The sequence below is a fragment of the Neovison vison genome, chromosome 1 (genome assembly GCF_020171115.1).
Source record: "Neovison vison isolate M4711 chromosome 1, ASM_NN_V1, whole genome shotgun sequence".
In the NCBI taxonomy this organism is placed as follows: Eukaryota; Metazoa; Chordata; class Mammalia; order Carnivora; family Mustelidae; genus Neogale; species Neogale vison.
This window is the reverse complement of record NC_058091.1, coordinates 275,633,246-275,652,297: the sequence shown is the minus strand read 5'-3', so window position 1 is coordinate 275,652,297 and position 19,052 is coordinate 275,633,246. Positions and strand designations below refer to the sequence as shown.

General features: G+C 49.1%; 1 long non-coding RNA gene across 1 annotated transcript; it reads left to right on the top strand.

The window, feature by feature from the left end:
- The first annotated feature begins 14,840 nt into the window (after positions 1–14,840).
- Positions 14,841–17,917, top strand: LOC122902134. The gene is made up of 3 exons (XR_006383751.1): positions 14,841–15,436; positions 15,957–16,052; positions 17,906–17,917. It is a non-coding gene; the product is annotated as an uncharacterized LOC122902134 (long non-coding RNA).
- The last annotated feature ends 1,135 nt before the right edge of the window (positions 17,918–19,052 follow it).

Here is a 19,052-nt window from a genome sequence, read left to right as displayed (position 1 = left end):
CAGGGTTGTAAGTTCGAGGCCCATGTAGAGACTGGGTGCAGAGATTACTTAAGAATAAAAATAAAAACAATCTTAAAAAAAGTAATTTCCTCCAAGGTAGGGATTTTATCCCTCTTATTTGATCCTAAATTAAAATACGTGTCAGTGTGTCCCAAATAGAATATGCTTGTACTAAAAAGTTATTTTTGTTTATATACAGATTAGATTTAACTGGGTGGCCTATGTTTTAGCTGGTAACCCTACTTAAGGCTTGTGGTCCCACATCCTGGTCCCATGAGAATGAAGCTGACATGTGAACGGAAGAGAGAAAATGTACAGGGATTTGCCGAGGGCCACACAGATGTTAAGAACAGAGCAGGTTACCAATAAAACTTTATTTATGGAAAAAAAAAATAAAAAAGAACAGAGCAGGTTCTATACCTCCCTTCATCTGACTCCCCAGTCCAGTCTCTGTCCCCTGTACTCACCCTCCAACCTACCAAGAATCCCTATCAAGCACAGATCTACCAGAGTCACCCACTTTCCACCATCCCCCCTGCCATCAAACCCTGCCCCTTGGGGCTCTGTGGTGCTCACCACCATCTTGCACTGGCCCCTGACGGGGCCTCCTGCCACCAGTTCCTCCTGCCTGCCTTCTCTCCCTCACAAGGCCACTGCAGGGGCCAGCCTTCAGAAACACAGATCTGAATCCAGATCCTTTGGGAGGTCCTTCCCTGGTAGGTTCCTAACCAACGATGCCTTCATGGTATGGCCCCCGTTTCTTCCTTCCCCTCCCTGACCTCTGCACTCTTGCTGAACTGGATACGTTGCCCTCTCTGGCCTCCTTTGCCCTCGCTCTTTCATCTGGGTGATGCACCCTTCCCCACTACCCTTCACCATGCTAAATCATTCTTCAAGCCTCAGTGACACGTCACTTCCTCCATGAAGGCTTCCTTGCTTGTTTCAGGGGCTTCTCCCATGTGTAGCTCTAACTGGGGTCCTTCCCCCTCTCTCTTGAAATTGCCTCTTTACTTGAGGGTCTCCCTGACTGAGTTAGCTCCACGAGGGCAGAGGCTGCGTCTGCCTATTGGCACTGCAACCCTGGAACCTCCGTGAGGAGCTGGGTAATGAACGAGGCTTCCCTGAGTTATAGTTGATTGCACTAAGCGCCAAGCTGAGTTTGCTGGCGCACAGTAGGCTCCAGTACGTGTCTGTTGAATGATTTCTGGATGAACCAATGAAGTAATCAACAACAGGACTCATCTCCTCTCTGCTTCCCCCCCCGCCCCCACTCCCAGGGCACACTGGATTCAGTACACCTCTCTGCTTTGCAGTCTCAGGCAGAATAAAAGGGATCTTGACTCCTGGTTTGAATACTATGGGGTTTTGAGTAGGAAAAAATAAATAGTGCTCCTTCCACAAGAGGAGTTTCAGGCCATCCAGGCCTTTCTTCTTGGTGAAGGGAGGAGGGAAAGAAGGGGCCTCGGCCTCGTTTCCAGGTGGCCTTAATTGGCCCCGAACTGCCTAATAAAGTGTGAAATTGGCTTTATCCTCTACCATGTCTCCCCAGCCAATGTGTCCCCGTGGCATCTCCCTCTGCTACGACGGCTGCACCCCCGTCTCCAGCCCCTCTGTCCCTGGCAGGCAGGCGGTCATCACGCCCACGCAGCCCCACGGCCCCATGCTCTGCAGAGCCCGAGAGGCTGTTTGGCCTCCAGCCAGGAGAAGCTTTCAAAGCCAGAAGCATCCGATGTGGCATGTCTGACGTCTGACGCACCTCCTAAGCCAGCCCCTGGCCTCTCCTGTCCTGATTTTCTCCTCTGGCACACTGGCTTCTATTGCAGGAGCAGGGCCTGAGGGGGACAGTGCATTAAGCGAGCTCTTTGAGACTTCCCCCAGCCTCTCCTCCCTCCGTTGCTTCAGATTCGAGGCTGGAGAGTCAGAGCCAAAGGGACCTCAGAGAGCGAAGAAATTGGGGAGCTCAGGGGAGCTGCTGGGTGCCTTAGGGACTGCTTGGGGAATAGCCAGAGGCTATTGAACCCCTCCTTCCACTAAGACAGCCGTTTTTGGGTCAACCTTGTTTATTGGCTACTGTTCAAGAGTTCCTAGGCAGAAAGGGATTCCGTGACTTTAATAAGTCCTAAAACCAGCAATTTATCCAGCAGTCTTCGCAAACTTGCCCGTGAATCCCAATCAAGTGGGTGACTTGATCAGAAATGTGGATTCTGAGCCTTGTCCCATGTGGGCCCACTCAGCACCCATTCTCTCTTCCCCCAAGGAGAGCCCCTGTGTCGTCTTAGAGGGCCCTCCCTGCCCCACATGCAACCTTGTGTGGTTCGGGTGGAGACTGCCCCCTGGATCTCCGGGGGGGGAGCATGTTCCCTGGCCAGTCACAGACGGTGGTCAACCCAGGGTCAGAGTGTGACCGCTCTGGCAGCCCCAGGATTTGGGTAGAGCCGTAAGGGAAGACATGTTCTCTTTCCTCGGAGGCCCTAGTCTGTAGCTGTCCGCTTGGAGTTGCTAGCTAAGAATAAAGGCAACACAGAAGCAGATCCTGACGACAAGCGATCAGAGAGAGACAAACATTCCTAGGGACATGTTATGCGCACCTGGATGCAGCCATGTCTGAAGTTTATCCCCCTGGGCTATTCATATACATAAGCCAATATTTTATTTATTTATTTATTTATTTATTTTGCCTTAGCCAGTTTGAGTTGGGGTTTCTGCTCCTTGCAACAGAGAGTTCAGCCTACTACATAGACCTAGGCCTCTGTCTCAGATCAACTGAATCTTGAGCTCCCTGGATGGATTCCAGAAATCCAGATTTTTCAAAAAGCTTCTAAAGGAATTCTGATAAAATGTGACCACTTTGTAAGTCCTTGTTTGGACATCACTGAGATCCTGGTCTAGTGGTGCACAGATAAAACTGATCCTGCCATAAGTAGCCGTTGATTTGTATGTGAGAATGGTGTATGTGGTCTCAATCCTCACCACACCTCACTGACGAATGAATGTGTCATTCTTCCCATTTTACAGATCAAAACACTGAGGCCAAGAGAGGTGAAAGTGTTCAAGGACACACAGCTAGTAAGTGATGGCTCTGGGAGCATGAGCTTCTGAAGCTCATCTTCTCTCCAGGATTCCATATTTCCCAGAAAATTTTTTCAGCTTGCCTAGAGCCTCAACAGCTGGTGTTGAAAACGTCCTTTCTCTCCAGAAACTCCCTCAATAAGCAAAACCTATCAGAGTCACTTAGTGTGCTGTGGCTATAACAGGAGACGATTCCAATGTGACTGACCTAAACAGTAAGGGTAATATATTACACTGCATTCTCTTTTTTAAGATTTTAATGATTTATTGGAGAGAGAGAACATGAGAGAGAGTATGAGCAGGGAAGAAGGGAAAAGGGAGAGGAAGAAGCAGACTCCCTGTTAACAGGGAGCCTGATGTGGGAATCAATCCCAGGACCCTGGGATCATGACGTGGGCCACAGGCAGAAGCTTAACTGACTGAGCCACCCAGGCACCCTATACTACCTTCTACCATGTCCCAAAGTACGATGGATCCAGGATTGTTTAACTCAGTGACTCAGTGTCATAATCAAGAATTCAGATTCTTTGCATTTTTCTGCTCTGTTCTCTTCTGGTGTCAACTGCCCTTCAGGCTAGCTTTTTTCTTGGTTACAAGATAGCCACTACACTTCAAGACATGGCAATGCCAGGGGTGCCTGGGTGGCTCAGGCGGTTAAGTGTCTGCCTTTGGCTCAGGTCACGTTGACAGGGTCCTGGGATCCAGCTCCAGGCTGGACTCCCTGTTCATCAGGGGTCTGCTTATTCTTCTGCCCCTCCCCGCCTTATGCTCTTTCTCTCTCTCTCTCAAATAAATAAATAAAATGTTCAAAAAAGAAAAAACAAAAATCAAAAACATAACAATGACCAGCACAGGTGGACGGTCTGTCTCTTCTTCTGAGGGTCCTTTCATCTGTGGGGAAAAAAAAAATGGCTCCCCAAAGACCCCCCCTATCATTGGTCAGAATTGCATCACATGTTTTTACCTAGTGTTTACCAGTGGCTGGCAAGAGGGGTGGGAGCATCTCCATGGGCATGGACCAATCATGATTCACCCTCAAGCTAGGCTGAGTAGATACCGGAACAACACAGGACTCTTCCAGAAGGAAGGAGACAAAGAAGGTTGAGCGGTGTCTGCCACATTACTCCTCTCCTGCTCCCTGGCTCTCCCTCCTTGATTCTAAGCCCAGAAAGCTCCAGAACGCTCCAGAACCATCTGTCTTTTCATTAAGCATGATCCTTTCAGGAACGCCCGTTTTCAAAGTTCAGAATCCTCCATATGGCTTCTGCGTCCATTCTTCCAGACCTCTCACACAGCCAGTAAGACGTTCTGAGGAAACACAGGACTTTTCCTTCCCACATCCAGAGCTGGTCTGCCTGGCTTTACTTCCCTCTGTTTCTGCTGGACTGATACCAGGTGGCTGGGTTGCTGGGAGGACGGATGGGGCATGTGTACTGGTAGGCAAGTGCTATTTCCTGCCCATCCCCTGTTTCCCCTGATTCTAATTAGAGAATGCGCATTGTTCCTAAGGGACCCGCCCTCTACCACTCCCAAGCCACGTGGTGTAAGCCCCGCTGATCCTCAAGCTAACCCCAGCTCTTAGGAGTCTCTTCCCCTGCATCCTGGGGCAGGAGACTCAAGCCTGTGCAACCACTGTATTCAATGCCCCTTGCCACAGGACTTGCTTTAGGCGGGATAATAACCCTAGTCTGCTCGGGGAGAGTCCATTCCTGGGCCTTAGGCTCCAACTCTTGAGGTGATAGAAGTTTTATTTCTACCAGGGTTGCTGAGCTGCAAGCTTTCAGCAACCATTTTGCAACTTCCTGGGGGAAAGCTGGCCTGAGAATGAAGCTAGCTAACACCGGGCCAAGAGATGGAGACGAGAGACCCTCAGCTGCGGGATCTACCTGGGCCTGATGCCAGACAACCCTGTACATCTCCTTTCTTGGTCAACCTGGTCTCAGCGGGCATTCTGCCCCCTTGTAATCAAAAAACAGCTAATATAGCATGTGTTTTTGAAAAGCTGAACTGTGCTTGCCTTTGGCTGAGTCATAAGTGTGTAAAGGGGAATAATGGGAGATGAAGTTGAGAAATGTGGCCAGAGACACCATGGCGTGGGGCCTGGAAGATGTTGGGAATGGCCACCCAGTCTCTGTGACCACTGGGGAATGCAGGAACTCCTGATCCAGGAGGCCGGGTGATCCCAGGAGTTGCCAAACAGGCTAAGCTTTGCCCTCGGGATCAGAATAATGTTTTTGCAGCTGCTGATAAAGTAGGATTCTTGACCTGCGCAGGACTCATCCTCCAGGCACACTTTTAGCAGGGGACAGTTGGGAGAGTTCTGCATAATTGAAAATGCTTGGAGGAAAGGAACTGTTTGAAGATCATCAGCAGCTCCTGGGAGCCAGGTATGAGGGTGAGGAGAAACCCAGTACAACTGATGAGAAGGTCTGGGGATGCCACCAATGGCGTCCACATCCCTGTTAAAGTGCCTGGAATAGGACATGGACTGGCCAGAGGAGAGGGAGAGACATCTCCTCCTTCTTTCTACAAGACCTACTTCTTTTAATGCAACCTGGGATTGTACTCGCTTTGGTGACAACCCATTATGTTTTCTATTTAAATGGAGAGCATATGCTGTTGGTATATTATATTCCCTCCCCACACGCCCCAGTCTCCTCAAGTCCTCCAAACCATCTCCTACTTGGGGAGAACTCCACTACCCTCAACTTCTTTTCAAGACTCCATGAATCAGAAATCTTGCCCTGCCGGTGAGGTGGGATGTCAGGGCTCTACTACCACCAGCAGGAGCCTGGAAACACAGTCAGCAATATTACAGGCCCATCCCCAGAAGCAGTCCCTACTCCCTAACAAGACCAGTTTCTTGATCAAGATGCATTCCATTTGGCTGTTCCTGCAGGTGTTTCTCAGGGGAACCTGGGAAGGGAAAAGACATCTCCCACGTGCCTATGGCTGCTCCGTGACACAAAGGCCTGGACATCCAGTGCTGTGGCTGTTGATTTATACACAGATACTCAAACGCAACTGATCTCTTTCCCTAGGTACACCAGCAGTGCTCTAGGGTAGCTGGGTTGGAACCAGTTTCCATTTGGAACTCAGCTACAAACTGTCCCTAGAAGTAGCAGCCCTAGGCTCTTGCCTTCTCTGGGCTTGCTAGAGGGTAGCTCTTGGTTTGCAGCTGAGCCTGGAAACTGGAAAACCCTTTCCCTCCTTAGCTGTCTTAAGGGAAATTGCTCTCACTGGCTCTCTTGGGCAGCCATGCTTCCCGGCTCCATCTTCCTACCATTGGCCTTCTCCAGTTCAACCAAGGGGTTCACTCAGCTGGGTGAATCAGTGGGAAAGACGCCTTCTTTCTCTTGACTTAGGCTCTGACAAGGGCAGTGGCAGTGCTGGGGTCACCAAAGCATCCACACTCCTGTCCCAATGAAAGGCAATGGCTGCTTTTTCTACTTCCTGCTTCCTGGCCCTCGGAGTTCCCTTCATTCCCGCTAACACAAACCTACCTTTGGGTCTTTCATCAATTGAGCAATTGAGTAAGCTTCCACTGGCCTTCCCCCAAAGCCCCTCTTCTCTAAATCAACAAACCCTGTGTGACACAATCCCCAAGGAGGAGCTATCTCTTCCCCTCTCTTGCTTCCAAGACTCACCCCAAGTCCTTCCTCAGAGGATAGTTTGGGTCTCCCAGGGCAGGCCCCCATCTTGCCTCATGTCAATCCTCATAGAAAAAGCAAGCAAACACAAAAGGATATGCTCCCCGAATGTTGTCACCAGTAGTGTGGGGCGCTGGTTACTAGAGGGCTTCATTTTCCTGTTTCCGCTCATCTTTTTCTACTGAAAAATCATTTCCTATGTCCCTATGCTCCATTTATAGTTTTATCATGACAACAACACTCGTGTGTGTGTGTTCGATTGCAATCAGAGAAACCGAGACATGGAACAAAGGGCAAGGAAGCCCTTTCTTGTGCTGAAGGAGTGAGCCCTGTCCCAGCACGGGTGTCCTTGAGCGGGGGACTTGGTCAGGATCCTGGCATGGTCAGCTGTTATCATCCCACTGGTATGGGTGGATTTATTGACAGAGCCGAGGGCTGATATCCTGTTGGCTTTGTTGTACGCATGACTCATGCCCATCTTGGCCCCCAGGTCACCCCTCATCAACAAGGAGAGGATGGGACTAAATGATGAGCTCCGCTGTTCAGCTCTGGGGTGTTTTTGAAGGTCATTGCCTGATGGAAGCAGCACCCAGGAAAGATGCTGGAATCCCACTCTGGGCAAGAAGGCACTGTAGATGTCCCATGTTTGGGTACTCTTGAACTGCACGTGGCAAACACCCACCTCCAATTAGCTTAAGTGAAAAATTGCCTCCTGTAGCTGAAACACTTAGGTCTAGAGTTGGGCTTGTTTAGATCCAGGGGGAAGAGGATATCACAGTACCTGGTCTCTGTTGGTCTCTTCTTTTTTAAAAATATTTTATTTATTTATTTGAGAGAGAGAAAGACTCATGTGGGAGCAGAGAGAGGGGCAGAAAGAGAGGGGGAGGGAGAGACCATCTGAAGCATCCAGAAGACCATCCAGAAGACCATCCAGAGACCATCCAGAAGACCATCTGAAGCATCTCTCTCTGGAGAGACCATCCAAGCTCCTGCGGAGCATGGAGCCAATCATGAGGCTCATCCCATGACCCTGAGGTCATGAATTGAGCCAAAGGCAGACACTCAACCGACTGAGCCACACAGGCGCCCCTCTATTGGTATTTTCTGTTCTCCGTTGGTTGCTTCACAGTCAGACGGACTGTTCCCCTGCAAACGCGAGCTACAGCAACCCCAGGCTTGCAAATGCCCACTTAATGCCTCTTCCCAAGCCTTCCAGCAAAAGTCACTGGGCTGGGGTGCCTGGGTGGCTCAGTGGGTTAAAGCCTCTGCTTTCAGCTCGGGTCACGATCTCAGGGTCCTGGAACTGAGCCCCGCATCAGGGCTCTCTGCTCAGCAGGGAGCCTGCTTCCTCCTCTCTCTCTGCCTGCCTCTCTGCCTACTTGTGATCTCTGTCAAATAAATACACTTGATCTTAGCCAAAAGGCCGAGAAGCAATCTCTGTCAAATAAATAAATAAAATCTTTAAAAAAAAAAAAGTCACAGGGCTGACTGTCTCTGGACTCTGTTAAATGACATGCCCATCACTGAACCACCCACTCACTGGAGCCGGGGTATAGATTCTGCTGATTTGCCAGACCTGGCCATGTCCCTGCTCCTAACGTTGAGAGGCCAGGTGAACACCACCCCCACCTATGGTCTGAGAGGTGAAGAGGGGTAGGGCAATTCACTAAGCATAAGTCAGGGGCTGTTGCTAGAGGGGGAAAGAGTGCTGTCAAGGAAAGGACCTCCAGAGGTCCACTCAGGTTCATCTAGATCAGCTGTTATCAAAGTGGTGCCCCCCCCCCACCAAAAATTGGCAGTGTGGACATCACACAGAAACCCATTAGAGGTGCAGATTCACAGGCCCCAACCCAGACCTACAGGACACACAGCACCCAGCCCTCCAGGGGATTGATTTGGAGGCATGGTGTAGTTTGAAGACCACTCCCATAGACCAGTGGATCTTGTGTCCTACTTTGATTACAATCACCTGGGCAGTTTGAAGTGGCCTGGACCCCATCCCAACCAGTGTGATCAGGATAAGGGAGTGGATGGCGTCCAGTCCTTGGGGTTTTCGAAATGTTCCCCCAAGAGATTCTAATGACAGCCTGGATTGAAAGAACCCCTGTGCTCAAAGGAACTCTGTTCTCTGCTCCTTCAGACTTCCATAACGACGATCAATGAGGATGTGGACAGTCCCTCTGCTGTGAACAGCAGTTTATTAAAGCCGTGACTCAGGAGGTGACAGCTCAAGCCAAGCTAAGTGAAACAACAGTGTGCAGGGGACATGTGACCCAGCCCACTGCGTGGAGACTGAACCAGGAATGTCCTGCCTGTGATAAATTAATCTTTACCGTGTTCCCACCTGCCCGACCCCAACCCAGCTGATTCACACAAGAAGGGGAGAACTGGAGGGAAAAACATGGCAGGCACGGTGTACTGAGTCCTTGCTGTGTGCCAAACCATGTACTTGGCTCATTGAAACCTGACATAACCCTGTGAGGTAGGTTTATGAAATAGAACTGTAAGCCTGGGAGGTAGGTATTATAGAGAAGAGCCCGAGGGTCAAAGGGTAGAGTAAGTAGACCTCAAAGGCTGAGACAGGATTTGAATCCAGGACTCTCTGCTTTGATAACCAGGACCCTAGCCCCAAGTCTATGCTGCCTTCTGGGAGAAGCCGTGGTGTCTGGTGAGGAGTAGAGGAGCTTGGCATAGGGTTTAGAGGGGAATCTTCAGATTCCACATGTTTTCAAGAAAGACCACTGACCTGGAATCAGAACCTGAGCTACATTCATAGTTCCACTCCTGGTTAGCCATGTGACCTGGAGCAAGTCACCTTCCTAGCTGGAGCCTCCTTCTCCTGGTCTGCAATGGGATGGCTTTAGCTGACCCCTAAGGGTTGTTTTTTTGTTTGTTTGTTTGTTTGTTTAAAGATTTTTATTTTATATATTTATTTGAGAGAGAGAGAGAGCGCACACACACAAGCAGGGGGAGGGGCAGAGGTGGAGGGACAATCAGACTCCCTGCTGCGCAGGGAGCTGACGTGGGGCTTGATCCCAGGATCCTCAGATCCTGACCTGAGCTGAATGTGGACACTTAAGCTTAACCAACCGAGGCACCCAGGTGCCCCAGGGTTTTGTGGGTTTTTTTTTTGTTTTTGTTTTTGTTTGGTTCCATTTGGGTGATGGTATCAGAATGTTTCTAGCAGAAGAACCTGCTTCCCAGGATCCTGGGACCTGTTTTGAAACGCAAGCCAGTGTTCCAATCCGACCAGGTGTTCTGACCAATCTGACCCGTCATTCTGCTGGTTACCAAAGAATTTCTCCCCAGACCAGTCAAAGACTTTTGATTTCTTTAAGGTTTAGAAGACAACACAGCTTAGGCAGAAGCTCTAACATTCACAATGAAATCTTGAAGAACTGAGCCACTGTAGAATGTTGTAGGGTCTCGGAACACAATTTAGAGGTGCCTGAATGACTCAGTCACTTTAGCATCTGCCTTCAGCTCAGGTCCTGGGATCAAGCCCTGCACCGGGCTCCCGACTCAGGAGGGTGCCTGCTTCTCTTTCTTCTCCTGGCTCCTGCTCTCTCTTGCTATCTCTGTCGCTATCTCTGTCTCTCTCTCTCAAATAAATTAAATCTTTAAAAAAAGCCACACACTTTAGTCATGTAAGACTGCAAAAAATCACAGTTCGTCACTCACATGTATCAGCAGCTGTTGCTGGATACAGAGACAGAAGGGGCTGGCCCCTAGCACCAAAGAGGAGGACAGTCATGTGCTGGGATGTCGCTTCGAGTCAATCTGACATTGATGAAGGAAAAGGCTTTTGGAACCAATGAAAGGGTTAATATCCAGGGCTGGCGTGCAGTAGTGAGATGAATACTGGAGTATACATTGGTGGAGCTTTTGCAGAGGGTAATTCTTAAGATATTCAAGGATTTTAAATGTGCATGCTCCTTAATCGGGCAATTCTACTTCTTCGGGGTTTTTTTGTTTTTGTTTTTGTTTTAAGATTTTATTTATTTGACAGTGAGAAAGAGAGAGCAAGTGAGCATGAGGAGGGGGGAGGGGCAGAGGAAAAAGCAGACTCTCCGCTGAACAGGGAGCCCAACATGGGGCTCTATCTCAGGATGCAGGGCTCCATCCCAGGACCCTGGGATCATGACCTGAGCCAAAGGCAGATGCTCAGTCGACTGAGCCACCCAGGCACCCCCAGCTGTTCTAAGACTATCGTCAAGAAATATGTGCTCTGTGCACTGGGAGGCACAACAAGAATGTTCATTGCTTTGTTCTTTGTACTGGTCAACAGTTGGAAACAACCTAGCTAGCCATCACAGGGAATGGCCGGACCAGGCTCCAGCTGCGCTTGGCATACTACGTGGTATTTGCCAAGCACAAAGTTCTACATGTAATCCCGCAGGGAAAAGTCCAAGATCTAGAAATGAATTTTTTAAATCTCAGAACAATGTATTTGCTAAAAACACACATGCCCCACAATGAGATCCTGCTTTACCCCCAAATGGGGGGGCGGGGAGAACAGACGATGACAAAGGTTGGTGAAGCTGTGGAGAAATTTGAACCCTCATACATTGCCTCTGGGAATAGGAAATGGTGCAGCCACTTTGGGAAACATGCTGACAGTTCCTCAAATGGTTAAGCATAGAGTTACCATATGACCCAGAGATTCCACTCCTAGATGTATAACTAAGAGGAATGGAACCATATATTCACATAACAGCCCGTGCATGGATGTTCATAGCATTATTCACAATAGCCAAAAAGCGGAAGCCATCCAAATGTCCATGAGCCAATGGATACATGAAATGTGGCCCAGCCATACAGCAGAGTTATCACCATGCAGTAAGAAGGGATGACACCCTCTCCAGCATCACCCCCGCTGACACCTGCTGGGGCAGGGATGAACCTTGAAAACCTCATGCTAACTATCACAAAGACCACAGATTGTGTGATTCTATAGAAATATCCAGAAGAGGCAGAGAGACAGAGAATAGATTAGTAGTTGCCTATGGCTCGGGGGAGCTATGAGGCTATGAGGCTGATCGCTAAGGAGTGAGGGTTTACAGTCCCTGAAATTGATTACGCTGCCGTGTCACAGCTCTGTGGACACACTAAAGGCCATTTAATTGTACACTTAAAATGGATAAATTGTATGGTATGTGAATGAGATCTCAACAAAGCCCAACACACACACACACACACACACACACACACACACAAACACACAGACGAGTGATTGGCTATGGAAATTGTGAAGTGAAATGTAATTTAATGTACCAAAGGTAACAGTGGAGAAGCTCTGTAGGGAATGAAGGAGTGTGATCTCGAAGACATAGCACAACATGAGAAAAATGCAGGTTTAGGACAATGTGTGTCATAGGCTCTCCTTGTGTAAGAAAGAGGGGGAAGAATATTCAGGTGTATTTGCTTTTTATGTGTATAGCCCAGGGTTGCCAAACTGTAGTCCAAGGGCCAAATCCAGCCTGCTGCTTGCCTTGGAGCAACCAGCGAGCCAAGACTAGAGTTTAGATTCTTAAATGTTTGAAAAGCAATCCAAAAGAAGAGTACTGGGACGCCTGGGTGGCCCAGTGATTAAATGTCTGCCTTCGGCTCGGGTCATGATCCCAGGACCACATCTGGCTCCCTGCTCAGCGGGAAGCCGGTTTCTCCCTCTCCCACCCCCCTGCTTGTGTTCCCTCTCTCACTTTGTCTCTGTGTCAAACAAATAAATAAAATATTTTTAAAAAGAAGAAGAAGAAGAATACTATTTCATTACATGTGAAAATGATATAAATTCGCAACCCGGGCGCCTGGGTGGCTCAGTCAGTTAAGTGTCTGTCATGATCTCAGGGTTCTGGGATCGAGTCCTTCGTTGGGCTCCCTGCTCAGTAGGGAGTCTGCTTCTCCCTCTACCCTTCCCCACTAAAAATGTTTAAAAAAGAAAGAAAGAAAGAAAGAAAGCTAGCTCACAATTCCATGTCCTTAAATAAAGTTTTATTGGGACAGCCATGCTCATTCATTTATGTATTGTCTACGGCTACATTCTCAGTACAGTGGCAGAGTTGATTAGTTGTGACAGAGACCGTAGGCCCACAGAGCCTAAAGTATTTATGATCTGGCCCTGGACAGATGAGGTTTGGTGACTTCTGTCTTAGCTTATCTGGAAGAAAGCACTGGAAACAGTGACCCCGGAGGCTGTTCTGGGAGGGCATTGAGCCGCAGGGGGAGGGTGTCCTCACCGTGTGCTAGCTTGGATTTAGTTTTTTCAATGTCAACAAAGCAAAATCTGTTCATTTCTGCATGTGCACATATTAGGATGTATGTATGCAAAAAAGACTTCCCAGCTCTGCGCTATGGAACAACTGAGGAAGTAGGCAGAACCGTCTGGGAAAAGTCAGGTGGCCTCAGTAACAAATATATTGTTGGAACATTTCACAAAGAGAATCACTTCGTGCATAACTTGTACAATTAAAAATAATGCAACCACAATTTCTAGATGGGTGCACCCTGTGAGGTTGTGGGCGATGCCTGCCTGGGGATTTACTGCAGCTCCCGGCAGGGGGTGTGGCCCATTGTAGGCGCTAATCTAGTTACTGAATGAATACAAAGGCCCGAGAGATGTATATCTGGAGCAAAGGCGTACTCCGGGGAGGAACACACAGTTCCTCCGCACAGTTCCTCGGAAGGTGCTAGGGTGGGGATGGAAGGTGACCTAGGAAGAAGGGAGGGGAAGGGCGCAAGTGGCTGAGCCGGGACTTCATCCCTGATGCCGCGCTAGCCCGAGGCCTCAGCTTCCCGTGGTCTTCAGCACGCAGGCTGACGAGTCCCAGCCTTCTGGAGAGCTGGGGGCATTTTAGCATCTCTCCCTCCCTCCTCCCCTGAGAAGGTTCCCTCACTTTTTGTGCTTTACAGCCTCTCTTGAAGGACACCTGGAGAAATCCAGCTGGCAGCTTGTACAAGCTCTCTGCGCCTGCTGTTCCCTAGACGTGCCTTTTCAGCGAGCACAGGCAGTGGCGTCGCCACCTGCATAAGAGAGACCCCTTTCAGGGACCAAGCCTGTGATGGCCGCAGCTCAATAACATGCAGGCTCAGGCGCCCAGCTCTGGGGACAACTGGCCACAGGGATGTCTCACACGGATACACGAAGGACACCCCTGGTACCTGTCCTCACGCCTTCTTCCAGAAACAAGCCCCTCATCTTACTCCAGAAACCCCTTATGCTCAGTCCAGGTGGCTTGGAGACCCTGGTGGGCAGAGGAACCGGGCCTGGCCAATCAGAACACGCCATTTCCCTAGTCATGCTGATTGGTTCGTTGATGGGCGTGTGATCCCCTCCCGGCCTCGGGATTTCTGCAGGAGTTGGAGCTGCCACCGAAGGGGTGCTGTGTCCCTGCTGGGGTTGCCGCGTGCCCAGCTGTGCTGAGAGCTGCTGGGTGGCTTTTCACCACAACGGAGCAAGTGTGCCTGAGAACAAAGCTAAGACAGAAAGAAGTCGAGCGGAGAGCTGGAGACAGGTTGATGACATTATTGAAACTGGATTCATCTACCTTCCAGCCTTTTCAGTCACATGAAGCAGAAAGTCCTTTCTTCGCTTGGGCTGGTTTGTGGTGGCAAGAATTGTGACTGCTACCCCAAGTTGGCAGAGCCAAGATTCCTACCAGTTTCTCCGAACTTTTAACGGAGAATTTCATTTCCAGCCCGGTTGCTGTGCGTGCAAGACCCTCTGCGGAGGCTCTCCGGGCCGCCCCCAGGCTGTCTGCTCATCTCACCTTCCTCTCAGGGTCACAGGTCGGCGCACCGAGGTCTCTTCTCTCTCCCTTGCCACCAGCCCACTCCTCTGGGTGTGTTTAATGCTAGATCCCAGCCCCTGATTACCCAGGCCTGCTGCCCTTAACCTTCATGCCCATTTTGTGATTGAAATGGCATCCAGGATGTGACTGGTTTTGTTCTTTACATTTTTCTGAGCACTTCCTGCATGCCAGACTTGGTGCCAAATACCTTGCATGCATAACCTCAACTACTCCTCTCAATAACCCTCACGGGTAGGTTTTGTGATTACTATTTTTTTTAAACTTTATATTTATTTTCTTTAGTTATCTCTACACCCAATGTGGGGCTCGACTCAGGACTCCTAGATCGAGTCGCATGCTTTTCCAACGGAGCCAGCCAGGCGCCCCTACTATTCTCCTTCTTCAGAAGAGGAAGCCGAGGCCTAAGGAGATGAAGGAACTGACCTAAGGTTAAACAGCTGAACCATGAGCGGGTGAGGCAGGCCTGGGACTAATGGTGGAGGGAGCTGACCCTAAAGCCTGTGCTCTATGCCAGCACTTCCGATCTGAGCGAGCAGCAGCGCCGCCTGGGACACTGGCAGTACCCATTCCAGGGCCACCGTACTCTAATGAGGGCAGCACAGACCTGTGTGTGATCTGGAGAGTACCTGTTTAACAAATGTCCCGGAGAATGCTGAGGCAGGAGGTACCCAGGACCTCACCCTGAGAGTAGCCCCCATCTCCCCATCAACCACTGACCCTCGAAAGAAGTTTGGCATTGCCAGGGCTCTTCTTGCTGGAGCTGAAGCTCTACCCTCATTTAGGAATGACTGCAATGCAAGACAAAGGTTGCCGACAGAAGGAAAAGAGAGATCAAGGGCATGTGGGATGAGCCACTCATGCCCAGGAGGAAAACAAAAAGCTACATAATAGCACCGTGCTGCTCTTCGGGTATGTGCGGGGTGGGGGGTGCAGGGGGGCCACGGGAGGCTGGTGTGAGTCTGTGGACTTTAAGAAAGAAAGGTGTGGGGCACCTGGGTGGCTCAGTGGGTTAAACCTCTGCCTTCGTCTCAGGTCATGATCTCAGGATCCTGGGATCGAACCCTGCATGGGGCTTTCTGCTCAGCAGAGAGCCTGCCTCCCCTTCTCTCTCTGCCTACTTGTGATCTCTATCAAACAAATAAATAAAATTAAAAAAAAAAAAAGGGAGAGAGAGAGAGAGAGAGAGAGTTGTAAGCCAGGGCCTGGGGGAAATTCAATTCTATGGGCTTTCTTAATTTTTCCCCAAGAAGAAATGGCTCTCATGGCTCTTAGGGGTGACATTTAAAGTTCTGAACAAAGCTTAAAGCCCAGTTAGAGCTGGTTGTGTACTCTTGACACCCAGCTTTTAGGCACACTGTTCCCTCCACCAGGAAGGCTGTCTCTTCCTTTCCTCTCCTCTGCTTAAAAAGTTTCTACTTTTTTTCTTCAGGTCCCAAAATCAGTTGCACTTCCTCTGGGACATCTTCTCTGACTGCCAAATCTAGCCCTAGGTGTCCCCTTGGCAGTGCTCTGTTGGCTCCCTATGGTATGTCATGATCTTACCCTCGTATTGTATTTTATGTGTTGTCCCCCCAACACTGGATTATGAGGTTCCTGAAGGAAAGGCTATATTCTTCTCTATCATATTCTCAACATCAGACCCAGAGCAATGCATTAAAGGAATAAATAAGTGAATGAAAGTTTGGGGTGCCTGGCTGGCTCAGTCAGTAGAGCATGCGGCTCTTGATCTCAGGGTTGTGAGTTCAAGCCCCACATTGGGTGTAGAGATATTTAAATAAATAAATAAATAAAATCTTTAAAAAAAAATTAAGGTGTAATGAAATCAACAGAAAGCTCAAGGCTGTTATTGCAGTAATCACTGTGACCACTAGATGGCACGCCACCATGACATCTTCATTGAGCTGGTCTGGGAGTGGGGGTCATAGTGAAGAGTGATCGAGTTGATGGGGTGAGGCCCCACATCCCCAGGGGGCCTCCAATCTCCTGCAGACTCACAACTGAAGACTTTTGCAAGCCCTAACTGTATTATGGTGATCTTTGGTCAGGTTTTTGCATCACTCCCAGCTTCCATCACCTCTTAACAACTACACTTCAGATGCTTTTTTGAGTTCTCTAGGTTTCTTCTCTTGCTTACCAAAGAGTTGTTTTCTGTTGTTGTCTTTGTGGTTGCTGGTGATCTCCTGATGTGGTTTTATGAATTGTTTTGTAAAGTTACCATTTAAAGAAAAAGGTGAACTTCGCCACTTTTAGGATCTTGAGCTTCCACCCCCACCCCCAGCCCTGCCCAGATCCAATTTTCCACTCTGAAGTTTATCTACAACTTCTCTTTCCTGGCTTAAAGATCAACATGAACTTAAACTTACGTCTCTTCCTCTTCCCTTCTCACACCAACACAAGTTGGCTTATTTTTCAAGGAAGAATTTTTTAAAATATTTTATTTATTTATTTGATATAGAGAGTGAGAGAGAGCATGCCCATGGTGCACATGAAGGGGGGGAGGGGCAGAGAGAGAGGGGGAAGCAGGCTCCCCACTGAGCAGGGAGCCAATGGGGGACTGGATCCCAGGACATTGAGATCATGACCTGAGCTGAAGGCAGATGTTTAACTGACTGAGCCACACAGGTGCCCAAGGAATGCTATTTTATAGAACTCCAAGATTCATTTCTTTGTTGTTTTTTTTGTTTTGGGGGGTGTTTTTGACATCACCTCCTGAGGATTTCAGGATACCTGACAAGTGACAACAAAACAAAGTAATGTTGAACTGGAGCCACTGGGCAGCAGGATGGGCTTACTACTGAGTGGCTGCTAAGATTTCCAGTACACCAGCCTCCTGGGGCTGCGATGTCAATCTGGGCTTAGCAAAACGCCACACCTGTACTTGCCATGAGCATTCTGGTTCACTCAAATAATTAAAACCAAATTTGGGCCGCCTGGGTGATTCAGTGGGTTATAGCCTCTGCCTTTGGCTCAGGTCATGATCTCAGGGTCCTGGGATCAAGCCCTGCATGGGCCTCTTTGCTCAGCAGGGAACCTGCTTCCTCCTCTCTTTCTGTCTGCTTCTCTGCCTACTTGTGATCTCTGTCTGTCAAATAAATAAATAAAAATCTTTTTAAAAAAATAATTAAAACCAAAAATTTAAACTGAACGATGTCAAGAGTCCAGAGTACCAAACTGGTGAGGACCTGGTCTGACCATAAGCCCACCAGTCCCGCAATGGTGGCATTATGTGGAGAATTGTTTTCTTCTGGTACTGAAAACCTCAATTTGGCAGGAATTAGGTATTGGCCTAATGGGGTTAATTCTTGACTAACCTATTGATGTTCACATGACTATATTGACCTCTCTGTCTTTGCTTCCTTATCTCTCCGGTGGAGGCAGCAAGACGGCCAGGCCTGCCCCGTGAGGTGGGGTTCGAGCCTCCTCTTTGTACGCGTATTTGACTTGGAGCTGGTTCCAGACCTACAGCAGCAGTAAACAGTTATAAAGGCCTCTGGCAATCTCTCTTCGCCCGGCTCCCCCACTGATGCCAGTCTCTGCCCATTACAACCTTCGTATCTGAACAGTTTGGGAATTATTTAGAAACGGCCTTATTTGTACTTTCTACAATCCAGCTAGAATGACAGCCATAAAGATTGCTTTGTGGTTCCTTGAGTTGTTGATTGAAGGGTGTGGGAAACAAAAGCTGAGTTGGTCAAGGGCTTTTCTCCAAGGGTGCTCCAAGCAACACATGCATGTTGGGGGCCAGCCAGACTAAGGCCCAGGACTCCTGGGAGCCCAGAGGGTGCCTTCACCCTCCCCTGGCTGTTTCCAAGTGGGGTGTGTGTATGTGTTAGGGGTTGATTTATTGATATGATATGAATTATTCAGTCACAATCCTCTCTCAGTGACGATGTCATGAGTTGCCCCAAAATTGGATTCAGTGTCAAGGTCACTATTACTGGTGGGGGAGTGGGGGATGGAACAGAATGATGAGAGCCAGTCCCTGGCCTCAGACAGCCTATAGTCTGGCCAAGGATGCAGGGTGTTAATAAACAAAAAAGATACTAATATAAAGCAAGTTCCTTGTAATTCTAATATTAGCTGAGGTCATATGTCCTCTGTGATTACATAAAATTAGCTGGAATTCTAGGCCTCCTCTACAGGAAGTGTGATGCCCTCTCCGGGTCTCCACAAGTTCCCAGGGGCTCTGTCTTCCCTGTGTCCCCAGGCTCTGGGTTCCTGTTCTTTCTGAGACTGTTTCTATCCCAGGCAAGGAAAGCTATCTTTCCTTGTTTGCCCCCAAAACTCCCTCCAGAGCTTGGGTGCAGCCAACTCTACCGATGTCCTGGTGTGGTCAGTAAGACCACATTAATAGTAATGCAGATCCTGGCCAGCTCTGGGCCGAGAGGCTCTTAGGCCACCCAGCCCAAGACCTCCTCTCTGGACACGACTCTCATGGATCTTGGAACTCCGTTTGAGTGCTTGGCCCCTTAGTTCTCACCCTGGGACTCCCCCAGAAATGCAGTTTCCCTCATTGTATCATTGG